This window comes from Tursiops truncatus, chromosome 1, assembly GCF_011762595.2.
Source record: "Tursiops truncatus isolate mTurTru1 chromosome 1, mTurTru1.mat.Y, whole genome shotgun sequence".
NCBI classification, from domain to species: domain Eukaryota; kingdom Metazoa; phylum Chordata; class Mammalia; order Artiodactyla; family Delphinidae; genus Tursiops; species Tursiops truncatus.
The window spans coordinates 141,923,215-141,937,128 of NC_047034.1; the positions used below are offsets into that span (position 1 = coordinate 141,923,215).

The window sequence follows — 13,914 nt, forward strand, 5'->3', positions numbered from 1 at the left end:
GTCCGCCTGCCGATGCGGGGGACGCGGGTTCGTGTCCCGGTCCGGGAGGATCCCGCGTGCCGTGGAGCGGCTGGGCCCGTGAGCCATGGCTGCTGAGCCTGCGCGTCCGCAGCCTGTGCTCCGCGGCGGGAGAGGCCGCAGCGGTGAGAGGCCCGTGTGCCGCAAAAAAAAAAAAAAAAAGAAGTGGCATTCTGGGCTTCCCTGGTGGCGCAGTGGTTGAGAGTCCGCCTGCCGATGCAGGCGGCATGGGTTCGTGCCCCGGTCCGGGAAGATCCCACATGCCATGGAGCGGCTGGGCCCGTGAGCCATGGCCGCTGAGCCTGTGGGTCCGGAGCCTGTGCTCCGCAACAGGAGAGGCCACAACAGTGAGAGGCCCGCGTACCGGAAGTGGCATTCTGCTGTGGCTTTCTTTATGAACTTCAGGCAGTTTATTATAGAAGTGGTTTAGTTTTTTTAAGGGGGGCTGGGCAGTAACTCAAAAGGCAAGGCCCAGCACAGCACAGCACAGCACTGCACATTGATAAAACTGTAATTTATTTACAATTGCAAAACAAACTAAAAATAAATTGTACAACAGTACAGGAACAGTATTGGTTGTGTTAGGATGACACAGAGGTCTCTCCATACCTTTGAAATCCGAAAAACGTCTAAATTAGAATTTTGAAGAAGTGCTAATTTTTGAAAGTCACAACTCAAGGTGTATAATTATAGAGCTGAGATTAGTTGTGTAGGTATATTCAAGTCCATACATGGATTTACATAATCAACTGTTAATAAGCTATTTGTTTCGTGTAGATTTACCACTATTAATTTTTAAATTCAAAATATAAAAAAACTATTTACAGCTTGTGAAAGTAATAACTCATTATAGAAAAATGAGAAAATGTATAAATTTACAAAGAATAAATTAGTATTCACCTTTAATTCCATCACTTAGAGATAGTTATTGTTTAACATTTTTGGGTATATTATTTCAGAATGTTTTCTCTTAATTATATGATTAAAATTTAAAAAATACAAATTAGATTGTTCTATTCCTGCCCTTTGTAATCTGCCCTTTTCACTTAACAACCTATCATGAATGTCTTTCTATCCAAGTAAATGTGACATATATGATTCTTTTTTTTTTTTTTTTTTGAGGTACACGGGCGTCTCACTGTTGTGGCCTCTCCCGTTGCGGAGCACAGGCTCCGGATGCGCAGGCTCAGTGGCCATGGCTCACGGGCCCAGCCGCTCCGTGGCATGTGGGATCTTCCCAGACCAGGGCACGAACCCGTGTCCCCTGCATCGGCAGGCGGACTCTCAACCACTGCGCCACCAGGGAAGCCCCATCATTCTTTTTTTTTTTTGTTTGGTACGCGGGCCTCTCACTGTTGTGGCCTCTCCTGTTGCGGAGCACAGGCTTCGGACGCGCAGGCTCAGCGGCCATGGCTCACGGGCCCAGCCGCTCCGCGGCATGTGGGATCTTCCCGGACCGGGGCACGAACACGTGTCCCCTGCATCGGCGGACGGACTCTCAACCACTGCGCCACCAGGGAAGCCCCCCATCATTCTTTTTAATGTTTAATGTTTGGATGGTACTTCATGGTATGGTTGTGGCATAATCATTTTACCATTCAGTCCTATGCTGTTAGACATTTATTAGAGTTTTTGTGGTAGTTTGGAGTTACATACATTAGAGGACATTCTTGTACATTCATCCTTGCTTACTTAACCTATTGTTTTCCTAGAAGACATTGAATAAATTCAATTAATAATTGAGTTTCTGGGTCAAACTGTATACATATTTTTAGGTTTTTGGATACTTATATCGCCTTCCAGGATGGTTGCACTAATTTAAATTTCTACCAACTATATAAATTTTTAAGATTGCCTGTTTCATTAAACCAGTGCTATCTTATTTTTTTGTGGTGTGGCACTTGTCAAAATTTACAAATATTTGTATGGCCTGACTTCAAATCCATCCTTTTATCACTATGTTATTCTCTTAACAAAGCACAGTATAGTGACATATTCCTGATTTCTGTGTGGGGGAAGGGGCAGCAACTTATTTGGAATGATATCACAAGGTTTCTTGTCTTGAAACTTCTTTTGCAATAGCAAGAACATTACTTTATTTAGTATGTATATTCTTAGGCTATCTCTTGGAGAGGCTGATGCAGATTATTGGCTGAGGTTAAAAATCCCACCAAGCCACTCTTGCATGGTGCTGATGAGAGATATATGGGCTGGAGTAAAGGGAGGTTGTAGACTAGGAGTAATGGACTACAAGTGTCTGAAGTGAGAATTACCATTTTGGGGGGATGCATAGAAGTTCTTTCCTTATCTGCTTTCTATTGGTCCATGTTCATTAGTTTTGAAGGTTAAACATTTATTGGTTCTGGATATTTTTTCAGTACAATAATCTATCTACAGTATTGCAAGAAGAGAATTTTTCCCAGATAGTGTTAAATAATTGAATGGTACAGGTATTCTCCAACTGTTTCTGAGTTATTTGATTTTGGAAAAATATTAAAATAGCACTTGAGCTAAAAACACTGGTGCTATATCTCTGCAGAAATGCAATCTTATCCTGTGTTGGGCCCAAGTAAAATCATCAGGCTATTTTTCACAGTCTTAAACTTCAACTTTCTTTTGAAATATATGTCCTAGCTGGCTTTTCTTGTAAAGAATGCACTTTTATCCACAGTCAACATTTGCTGTGTCGTGTAAGTATCTTGCTTTATAAAATTTCTCACTTCCCTTGTTCTTATACAGCACTCACTTTACATTGTGGGTTTTAAAAAATAAAGCAAGTATTTTGAATAACCCATTACTAATTCAAACTTTCCTTAGGATCATGGAACTTTTTATATGGTGTTTTTTATATTTTGCCTGTGCATTATATTTTGTGTTTGTAAATTATAATTATCACTGCTTTGTATTTTATGGGCCTTGTGGAACAGTTTACATAGTTTTGAGTTTTTAACTTAGGACATGTCTGTATTTTAAATTTTCTGTACATATCAGTTAGACTTCTGCAGTGTTTTTGTGCATATTTTGCTACAGATGTGTAGAGGAATGTGAGTTAGGCATCACAATTCCAGATTGTGATGAATTAAAAAAAGTCCAATAACAGAAAACTCATTCTGTCAGTACTGAATGCTTACAGTATACCCAGATTTATGGTAGATACAGTGAAAGCTTAAAAACATGTTAACACTATATGGTGTCTGACTTTGAGAAGTGTACTGAAAAATTGATAAGACAGGTAGTCTCTTATACATGTATATTATACTCAGAAATGGGAATAATTTCCTGAAAAAGTAATGATTGCAAATGTTTTTGCTGTTTTATAGATTTAGACACACAGATAAAAAAGTGTTCTATATGAAAATATAGCCCAGTCCCAGCAACTTTAGTCGTTAGTCTTTCCGTGATACTGTACATTATTTTCATTATATAACTATCCACAGAGCAGTGCTTCCAAACACTATGTTTTAAGTACCCTACAATTGACTACTTATTTTGGGGCAACTGCAGTTCGGGTTATAAATGCTAAATTCTGAAAACAAAATAACATGAACTTTAATACTATTGGTAAGCATCTTGGGATACTGATTTACCTGACATGAATCCTCCCCATACCCCTATCTTTTTCAGACTTTCATTTTTCACATTGTCCTGCACTTTTAGTTAGGAGACTAATGTCATTGCAGTTGATTCCTTCATTGCAGGCAAGTATTTTCAATATACATCCAGAAAGATGAATACCTGAGGGAGAATTATTAACAGTCAGAATCTTTTACCAAAGGATTGCTTTCTTACATGGAAGCATGCTACATCATCACTATATATTATAAATTATAAATCTGGGCTCCAGAATTGACTCACTGCTCATTTTCTGTTTTCAGTATAGAAGAATTTGGGCCAGTGGAGAATAGAAATCTGTACAGCTCGTGTTAATTTTGAAGAATCAAAGTGTGAGGCAGCTAACTCTAGTGGTGAACCCATTGCATTCATCTTGAATCAGGAGCCCTGGCTTATCAAAGCTCTTGTCATTATTTTATTGAGTATGGCCTAGGCTAAGTTACTTCTCTCTGAACGTCATATAAAATAAGGGGTTTGGGCTAGTTTATACTCAAGATCCCTGATACATGAAATATTTATGAAGAATCTATTTATGACCTAATTTCTTTTAATATTCTACAAAAGCAGTCAATTATGAATAGTAATACAAGTAAACATTTTAATGGAATTTTATAACTTTGAAACACTTGTATGTATACCATTTTGATTAATTCTTTGAACAACTTTATGACGTAGATAATGGCCAGACAAGATGCTGTGCTAATTGTTTCATGGAAGGGCTGTATATATGAAACTCCTTCAATAAATTAAAATTTCCAGTAAGCTCTAGGAGATCCAGGGAAGGCTATTTGATGTACACTTGATAACCCAGTGCTAAGTGAAATAAAGTACAAGTAAACATTAACCTAGCCATACTACATTTTAAGTACTCTATGCTCTTGGGAAATGATTTTTGAACTTTACACTCAATTTCTGCTCTGATTTGCTGCCTGAGGTGACATAGCTGCTTTGCTGAAGAAAGACTCTATTCAGAGTGCTTGTATTTATCTTTAACCACATGTCCCAACTTAGGGCAAAAATGAAACAAATAAGCCTATCCAATTTTGTATTGTTACTGAATTTCTAGTCTTCAAAGATAGTTTTGTATTAATAGAAGCTTATAATAAAGTCAGTAACTCTGAAAAGTCAAACCCAAGGAAAATTATGCACATAATCTGTCTCATTTTGAGATTCATTGAGGTGGTCTGAGACATTTCCGTTCCACCAGTTTTCACTTTTGAAGAAATGTGTTTTAATACTTACCTTAAAATGCCTTAGAACAATTTCTTTTACTACTCTACTCAGGATGTGGCTATAGAGTTCCTCGAATGTGCATTGCTTTGCTATCAATACTTTATATAGTGTTATGAACACCTGCAGTTTTATGAATGAACTAGTCTAACCAGTGACATAATGAGTTTCTGTCGTCAGAAAGCAGTCAGACATTGAGTGCTGCCCTTCATCAATGGCCATTAGACACTGGCTTATATTTGCACAGATCTTTGCTGTGACAAAAGAGATGTTACTGTGAAGGAGTATCTCATCGTATCAGTTTCTCCTATTTTGCTATAGTCTTCTTTGTTTCCCTTGTTTTCAAAGAACTGTAAGCCCCTTAAAATTCTACAGAAGTTTTCAGTTTCTCAGTTTGTAGTTTGGCCATCATCCATCCTCCTCTACCATCTCTCTTTTTATTGAGGGTCTACTTTGTGCTAGGTATCATGTCAAATGATTTACCTACATTATTTCATTGAACCTTCACAGCAGTCCCCAAAGGTGGTTAGGTAGATATTATCCTTATTTTCCAGATGAGAAACTGAGGCCTGGTGATTTAAGTAAATTGTTCATGCTCACTCAGCTGATAAGGGGTAAAACGGTGATTTTGAACCCAGGTCTCTCCATAAAAATTTTAATAGCTTTAAAATTGTAGTTTAGGGCTTCCTTGGTGGCACAGTGGTTTGGGAATCCACCTGCCAATGCAGGGGACATGGGTTCAAGCCCTGGTCTGGGAAGATCCCACATGCCGCGGAGCAACTAAGCCCGTGCGCCACAACTACTGAAGCTTGCGCGCCCAGAGCCCGTGCTCCACAACAAGAGAAGCCACCGCAATAAGAAGTCCGCGCACTGCAATGAAGAGTAAATCCCACTCACCGCAACTAGAGAAAGCCCGCGTGCAGCAATGAAGACCCAACGCAGCCATAAATAAATAAATTTATAAAACAAAACAAAACAAAACAAAACAAAACAAAAAAAATTGTAGTTTAAGGTTATTAAATTTTCCATACCCAGTGTGTTATTCTTTTCTGAATTCCTATACTTTTCTTTCTACCACTCACAACTAATTTCACATTGTCAAGTGAAAGAGCTTTTGCTATAGTTGCATAATGGTACTTTAAATATATTTATGCTTTGCTTTCAAATAGATTCTAAGATTCTAGAGGAAAGGGATTATGTTTCTTATTAATTTTGTCTTGGCACATGGTAGTTGCTTAATAAAATATCTGACTGATTTTATTATTAGCATACTTACTTTTAAATCTATTTTCCATTTCCATTATTTGGATATTTGAAAAGTCTTTGCTATTAAGACTCATGACTCTTACTGCTGTCAGTCTTCCTTATCTGGCAAACATAAGATTTGAGGAAAGAGGGAGGCCCAGATATGCAAGGAATAGGATTGGGCTGATTTCATTATCTCATGGGTAAAATTTAGATGGTTTCTTCCTGTTGTAGCTTTTTGAGAAATATTATTCACAAATAAATCCTTTTCTTTGCAATTTATTTCTTGGCATCTCAAAAAAAAATTTTTCCTCCCCTGTTTATTTCTGGTTGTACCATTCTACTCTAAAGAAAGCTCATCATATCCAACCTATTTGAAATTTTTCATCAGTTCTGCCTCTCAGGAGAAAACTAAGTGTGATAAAAGAATGCTATTGCTTAATGTATAATTAAGTGGGTATGAAAGAATTGTTTTCTCCCTTTCAAAGGATAACTTAAGTTTTTACAAACATGAAGTTCTCAGTCTACTAAACTTACAGTTGGTGGTTCACATTATCAAATCAAAACTCTTTGAGGTCCACATTTTTTCCCAGACTGCAACTTGACTTTCTGCTTATTTTTTCATTGGTTTTTGCTTTATATGTTGTTACTTTTCCTTTGAATATAATCTAGTTCTAGAATTACTTTATTGCATGAACCAAACATCTCCTCTTTTATAAAACCTATAAAACCTTTTATTAAACCTATGGTAGATAATAGTTCAGAGGCTTTAAGACCTAGTAGGAAGGTGGTGTGTTAATCCCCTAGCAGGAAGTGATATGCCCATTGTTAAATGAAATTTGGAAATGTGGCTAATGTTTATTGATTTCTAGTACTACTTATCTAACCTGTGCTTCAGAGCACAGTTAAACTTTTTAAATGAAATATGTAGTAAGGAGTCCCCTTACTGCTATGAAACTGAACTTAAGGCTTTATGCTAATTCTGAAAGAAGTAGTATATGCTGCTTATGATTTGAACATTTAAAAGAAAATAAAAATTTCAGTGGTTTTGTTTTTAAAATTGTTCAGTTTAAGCAGATATAGTTTGATCTTGATATTTTATAAAGCTTGCTAACCTACTAGTTAACTTGATTTTAAAAATGGGGTTTTTTTCCAACAAGTTGCCTTGATATGATATTTAACTAATTTATTTCTATTCCTGGAAGTGGTTTAAACAAAATACCATTGCAGCAAAGTCAGTGGTTTAGTGGTTACACCTGTAAATGTGATGACTTGCAGTTCTTCCTGCTGGTTTCAAGGATCAGCTGACATAAACCAATGTGTGCTTGGAAAAGAAAAAATAATATGGCATTTAAAATTCCTACTTTTACAACTTTATACTGATAATTTTTAATAATTTGCTACTTAATGATAATATAATTTTTTCAAAAATTTAGTTGTATTTCTATTTTTAAGTAAAATGGTACTTAAAATGTTCACATAAGAACATTTATATTTCCTTCCTGTATATCCCGAGGTTCTCATTTTCTTCATTCCCTCTTATTTATTTTTCTTATTAAAAATTTTCTTTTCTAGGTGGGTATGCTTAAGATCTACTCTTAACAACTTCATTCTCTTTTAATAATCTATTTTTGTGTTTTGTTGTTTGGTTTAGGTTTTTTTAACTTGATGTTTTAGTAATATTTTAATTATATATTTTGGGGTCCTCATCTAATACTTCTTTCTTTCTTGTGGATGGATTTCTCTCAAACACAGACTTGCTCTATGTCTTTAAAAAAATCATAGCCAAGTTTAAAATCTCTCTCCATGGTAAATAGTGATAAACATAGTTTCATAGTTCTTCACATACCAAGGCACTCTAAGATTAACTATGCTCTGTCTATATCCATTGTAGTTACAGGAAACTGAACAGTGGAGTTGTTCTTTGAATGCCGCTGTTACAGAATTTGGGCCATCTTTCTTAGCTTAATGTTGAAAGCCCTCTACCATTTAACACTGCCTCTTCATTATGAGTGAGTTTCCATAACTCTGGAGCCTGTATGACTTAATACAGCCAAACTAGCCTATAACGTGCCATATGTATTCCTACTGCCAAGCTTTTGCTTCTAGATCTCCCATGAATTTTTTCCCCTCTTCCTTGTCGACCATCTAGATGTTATCCTTCCTTTAAGGCTCACCTGAAGCCTAATCCCCTCTATTCCCTAACATCCTCTTCTCTCAGTAGGGGCACCTGTCTCTGAAGCTTCGTATCCCTTGTTGTGGTACTACTCTTATAACACTTAGCTTTTACTCTATTATTCCCCTTCCCTTCACCCCAACACATGTTTCACGTGTGGCACGTGCACACACACACACTGAAAGAGAATGTGAAATAATTGTTTAAAGAATTAAAATTTACACATCCAGTTAGGGTGTGTAAGGAAGTTATATGGATAAGCATACACTTTTATAGATGTAGCTGGGAAAATATTACATGATACCTTTAATAAATCCTTGGCTAGTAGCTATGTAGAAGAGGTCTTTGAGAATATCTTAGTCCTTATTTATTGCCACATTATTACCTATGTGTTAGCATTTTGACTTTGTTATTTTTAAACCAGGAAGTTTATTATTTTTTTCTTAATGTCAAAATTGAGATATAGCCTGTATTTTAGGTACACCGCAAATCTAATAGCACTCTCATAAATTCTAGGCTTGAATTCTGGGATTTTTTTTCTTAGTAATTGATTTAATGTATAGCGGATGAATTTTTAAAAATGTATAATGACTGATAACAGTGTCTGTAGAATATGAGAATGTCTAAAAATGCTAGGCATTTACAGAAAAGTTGCAAAATAATGCAGAGTTCTTGATACACTTCATCAAACTTACAGTGTTAACATCTTGCATAATTACAGTATAATTGGTATAGTACTATTGGTAATTTTGGTATAATACTATTACAACAATACTGTTGTACTATTGGTACAATACGATTAACTAAACAACAGACCTTATTTGGATATCACTAGATATTCTATTAATGTACTTTTTTGGGTTCAAAATCTGATCTCAGATCCACAATGCATTTAGTTTTCATGTCTCCCTAGCCTCCTCCAATCTGTGATTTTTAAAAATTTTTTTTTAAAATTTATATTTTATTTATTTTTGGCTGCATTGGGTCTTCATTGTTGTATACGGGCTTTCTCTAGTTGCTGTGAGTGGGGGCTACTCTTTGCTGCAGTGCACTTGCTTCTCATTGTGGTGGCTTCTCTTGTTGCGGAGCACGGGCTCTAGGCGCGCGGGTTTCAGTAGTTCTGGAACACAGGCTCAGTAGTTGTGGTACATAGGCTTAGTTGCTCCGTGGCATGTGGGATCTTCCCGGACCAGGGATCAAACCCGTGTCCCCTGCATTGTCAGGCGGATTCTTAACTACTGCGCCACTGGGAGAGTCCCCAGTCTGTGATTTTATTCCTCAGCTGTTCTTTGTTTCATGACCATGACACTTTTGGAGACCACAACACTTCAGGTATTGTGTAGCACATTCCTGAGTTTAGATTTGTATGATGTTTTCTCATGATAGACTGAGCTTATACATTCTTGGCAAGACTACCACAGATGTAATTTTATGCCTTTCTCAGTATAACAAGAGGTACATGATGTTAATACGTCTTGGGCTTCCCTGGTGGTGCAGTGGTTAAGAATCCGCCTGCCAATGCAGGGGACACAGGTTTGAGTACTGGTCCGGGAAGATCCCACATGCCACGGAGCAGCTAAGCCCGTGCACCACAACTACTGAGCCTTGCTGTAGAGCCTGTGAGCCACAACTGCTGAAGCCCACACGCTTAGCGCCTGTGCTCCGCAACAAGAGAAGCCACTGCAATGAGAAGCCCGTGCACCACCTGGAAGAGTAGCCCCTGCTCACCGCAACTAGAGAAAGCCTGCGTGCAGCAATGAAGACCCAACGCAGCCATAAATAAATGAATGAATGAATGTCTTATTATTCGTGATGTTAATTTTGACACTTGGTTAAGATGATGTCTCCCTGGTTTCTCCCTCTTTGTAATTAGTAAATATCTTGTGAGGAGATACATTGAGACAACACAAATATCCGTTTTTTTTTTAATTAATTAATTTTTGGCAACGTTGGGTCTTTGTTGCTGCGTGCAGGCTTTCTCTAGTTGTGGCGAGCAGGGGCTGCTCTTTGTTGCGGTGCACGGGCTGCTCATTGTGGTGGCTTTTCTTGTTGCAGAGCACGGGCTCTAGGCATGTGGGCTTCAGTAATTGTGGCACACGGGCTCAGTAGTTGTGGCTTGCAGGCTCTGGAGTGCAGGCTTAGTAGTTGTGGTGCATGGGCTTAGCTGCTCTGTGGCATGTGGGACCTTCCCGGACCAGGGCTCGAACCTGTGTCCCCTGCATTGACAGGCAGATTCTTAGCCACTGTGCCACCAGGGAAGTCCCCAAATATCCTGTTTTTCATTAAACTTTTGCTCACTAATTTTTTGTCCTCTATTGATTTATCATTATACCTCTTTTGTAATTTTTTTTTAATAGTTGTCCTAGGTTTTAAAATATACTTTTTCAACCATCCAAATCTACATTTAAATAATAATATACTGCTTCATATGTAGTGTGATGGCCCTACAGCATTGTATTTCCAATTCTTCTCACCCATGTTTTGTACTATTGTCATGTATTTTAGTTTCCCATATGCTGTAAAACACAGTATGTTGCTACTGTTTTTCTTCAGGTAGTTATCTTTTAAAGCAATAAAATATAAGATGAAATCATTATATTCATTTTATTTTACTTTCATTTGTTTTATTTCTTTGTGTAGGTTTAAGTTTTTTTCTGGTATCATATTCCTTCTGCCTTAACTACTTCCTTTAATATTTCTTGTAGAGTAGGTTTTCTGGCAATATATTCTCACAAGTTTTTGTTTGTCTGAGAAAGTTTTTATTGTGTCTTCATTTTTGAAAGATGCTTTCAATGGATATGGAATTCCAGATTGACATTGTTTTTGTTTTTTTTTTTTCCTCCAGCACTTTAAAGATGTCATGGTGTTATTTTCTAGCTTGCATGGTCTCTGGAGAGAAGTCTGCTGCTATTTTCATAGTTATTCTTCTGTATGTAATGTCTTTTTCCTCCCCTCTGGCTGTCTTCAAGATTTTCTCTTTGTGTTTGTTTTTCAGCGGTTTGGCTGTGATCTACCCAGGTGTGTGTATGTGTATGTGTATGTGTAGCTTAGATGTTCTTAGATCTGTGACTTTGAAGATTCTTTTTTCTTTTTAATTAGGACTAAATTCATGTACATATAGCTAACCATTTTAAAGTATATAGTTCAGTGGTATAAATACCACTGTGTATTCCATGGAATTGTATTCCATTGCATATAAATACCATTGTGTATTCACAATGTTGTGCAACCACCAGCTGTCTTTAGTTGGTTTTGAAAATTGTTGGTTATTATTTTTTCCTGCTCCTTCTCTCTTCTTCTGTGTTTCATATATTAAAAAGTTTGATTTTGTCTACAGCTCTTGAATGCTCTGTTCTGTTTTTTCCCCACTTTTTTTTTTAAAATGTGTTTCAGTTTGAGTAGTTTCTATAGACCTGTCTTCAAGTTCACTGATTCTTTCCCCATGTCAGTTTTACTGATAAGCTTATTGAAGACATTCTTCATCTCTGTTGCTGTAGTTTTTTTTTTTTTTTTCCTAACGTATTCTCTCTCTCTCTCTCTGCTGAAATTACCCATCTGGCCTTATCTGTTGGCCATTTTTCCCATTACAGCATTTAATATTTTAATCACAGTCATTTAAAATTACCTGTCAGTTTTTAGTATCCTACCTAAGTCTGTTTCTGATGATTGCTTGTCACTTGCAAATGTACTTTACCTGGCCTTTTGGTATGCTTTGCAATTTTTGTTGAAAGCTGGACATTTCATGTAGAATAGTAGAGACTAAGGTAAATATTTTTATGTGTGGAAATTGACATGCATGCCTTTGTGAATGCTAAGACTTTAGTGCAGGTGTTTGAGTTGATCTAATTTTGAGTTGGGTCATGCTTGAGACTTATTTGTCCTATGGCCTTGTTCAATTTACCAAAGCCTTCAAATTCCTCTCCTAATACATGGTGTTTAGGGTGTCGAGTGGTTTGGTAGATTTTTTTTGGGCGCATGGCTTGTGGAATCTTAGTTTCCCAACCAGGGATTGAACCCAGGTTCTTGGCAGTGAGAGTGCAGAGTCCTAACCACTGGACCACCAGGGAATTCCGAGATTTTTTTTTTTTTTTTTTTTTAATGCTCACTCCTTAGCTTTTGGTTTTCTCTCCGAGCTGTGCTTCAGAGAGGGTGTATCTCTTGCAAGTTGCTTGTTACTCTGCTTGCTATTCTGGCCATGGGGACTGAGGTGGGGGCATTCTCTGTTTCTGATAATACTTCAGTCTTCTGCAGGCATTGAATCCCTGGGCCTTGGGTTTGTGGCCTTCACAAAGCTCATGTCTCTCTCCAGCTATAATTCTCAGCCCAGCGTGTTTTCCTGCTCCTCTTCCTGGGGCAGAGGATTTTCCCCCCTTTCCTCCTTCTGGTTGCAGTGGATATCACATGTGCCCCAAGGTGATAATGTTTGTTGCCCTTCTCCCTTCAGATTAATGCTTTTGTTTTGTGAGGGAGATGCAAGGGTCCTGGCAGTTTTGTGCCCCTCCCACAGTATCTGCTGATTCTCTTCTATACCCTAGTAGGGACTTTCTTGGGACTTTGCCAATTTTGTTTTTTCTGTGAGCACTTTGTGGTGTTCATGGAGTAAAAGCCTGCAAGAACTTGCAGATCCCTTCCCTGTACTTGCCTTAGCTTTCTCACCAGTGCATTGTTAGCCTCTACCAATTTGTCAGCCACCCTAATGTAACTTTCACTTTAGTAAGCCAGTGCTCACATTTTGCCTCTCTCTGCGTACACCTGTCTGAGATTTTGGGACAGTTGTTTGCCCTGTGATCTTAGCATTTTAATGGGTTTCAGAAAAGTCATGTACTTGCGCTCTTGCTCTTTTATTACAAGGTTGGAAGCAATATGCTTTCCAGTTCTCTAACAATTCATTGTCATTATCTTGAAAAACCTACTGTAATTTCACCTTGTACTTCTTTCCCAACAAAGGTTTAAAAGATGGTTTTAAAATTTTCAGATGCAGGGTCCCTTCTATTTTTTTGTTTTGTTAGTAACTTCTAGTTCCTTTGTGTTGCATTTAGAGAGTATTGTTTATAATGTTTCAATTTTGTGGCAGTTATGTTTCTTTATGACCTCACATATGATTGATTTTTGTGTATGTGTCTTTGGCTTTTGAGAAAAGGTGTGTTCTCTGTTATCAAATGTAGAGTTCAATACGTATGTCCCTAAGATCTTTTACCTTCTTTCTTATCTTTTGTCTGTTTGATATGTCTTTTATTGAGAATAGTGTATTTAGTCTCATTATTTAGTATATTTCTTTTTCTTTTTAAATCTCCTGTAGTTTTTCCTTCATGAAGTTGATTGCTGTGTTATTTCATGCATACATATTCATAAGAGTTATACCTTTATTGTAAAGTGTGGATCTAAGCAGTAAAAATGACCTTTATCACATTTAGTTCTTCGGGCTTCAATTCTGTTTTGTCTAACATCAGTAGGCTACTCCTACTCCCTTTGTTTCCAATAGCCTGATATTTTAATTTTATTTTTAGTCATCACTTTGTTTTAGGTATATATCTTGTATGTAGCATAAGTTGAGTCTTGTTTCATGAGCCAAATTGAAAATGTTTTTCTTTTAATAGTTAAGTCCATTCATATTCACTAATATGATTGATGTG

At 37.2% G+C, this 13,914-nt stretch overlaps 1 protein-coding gene across 7 annotated transcripts in view; it reads left to right on the forward strand.

Moving 5' to 3' along the window:
• The window catches only part of FAF1 (Fas associated factor 1), a 494,094-nt gene that overhangs the window by 101,869 nt on the left and 378,311 nt on the right, over positions 1–13,914 (forward strand). The window lies entirely within an intron of this gene.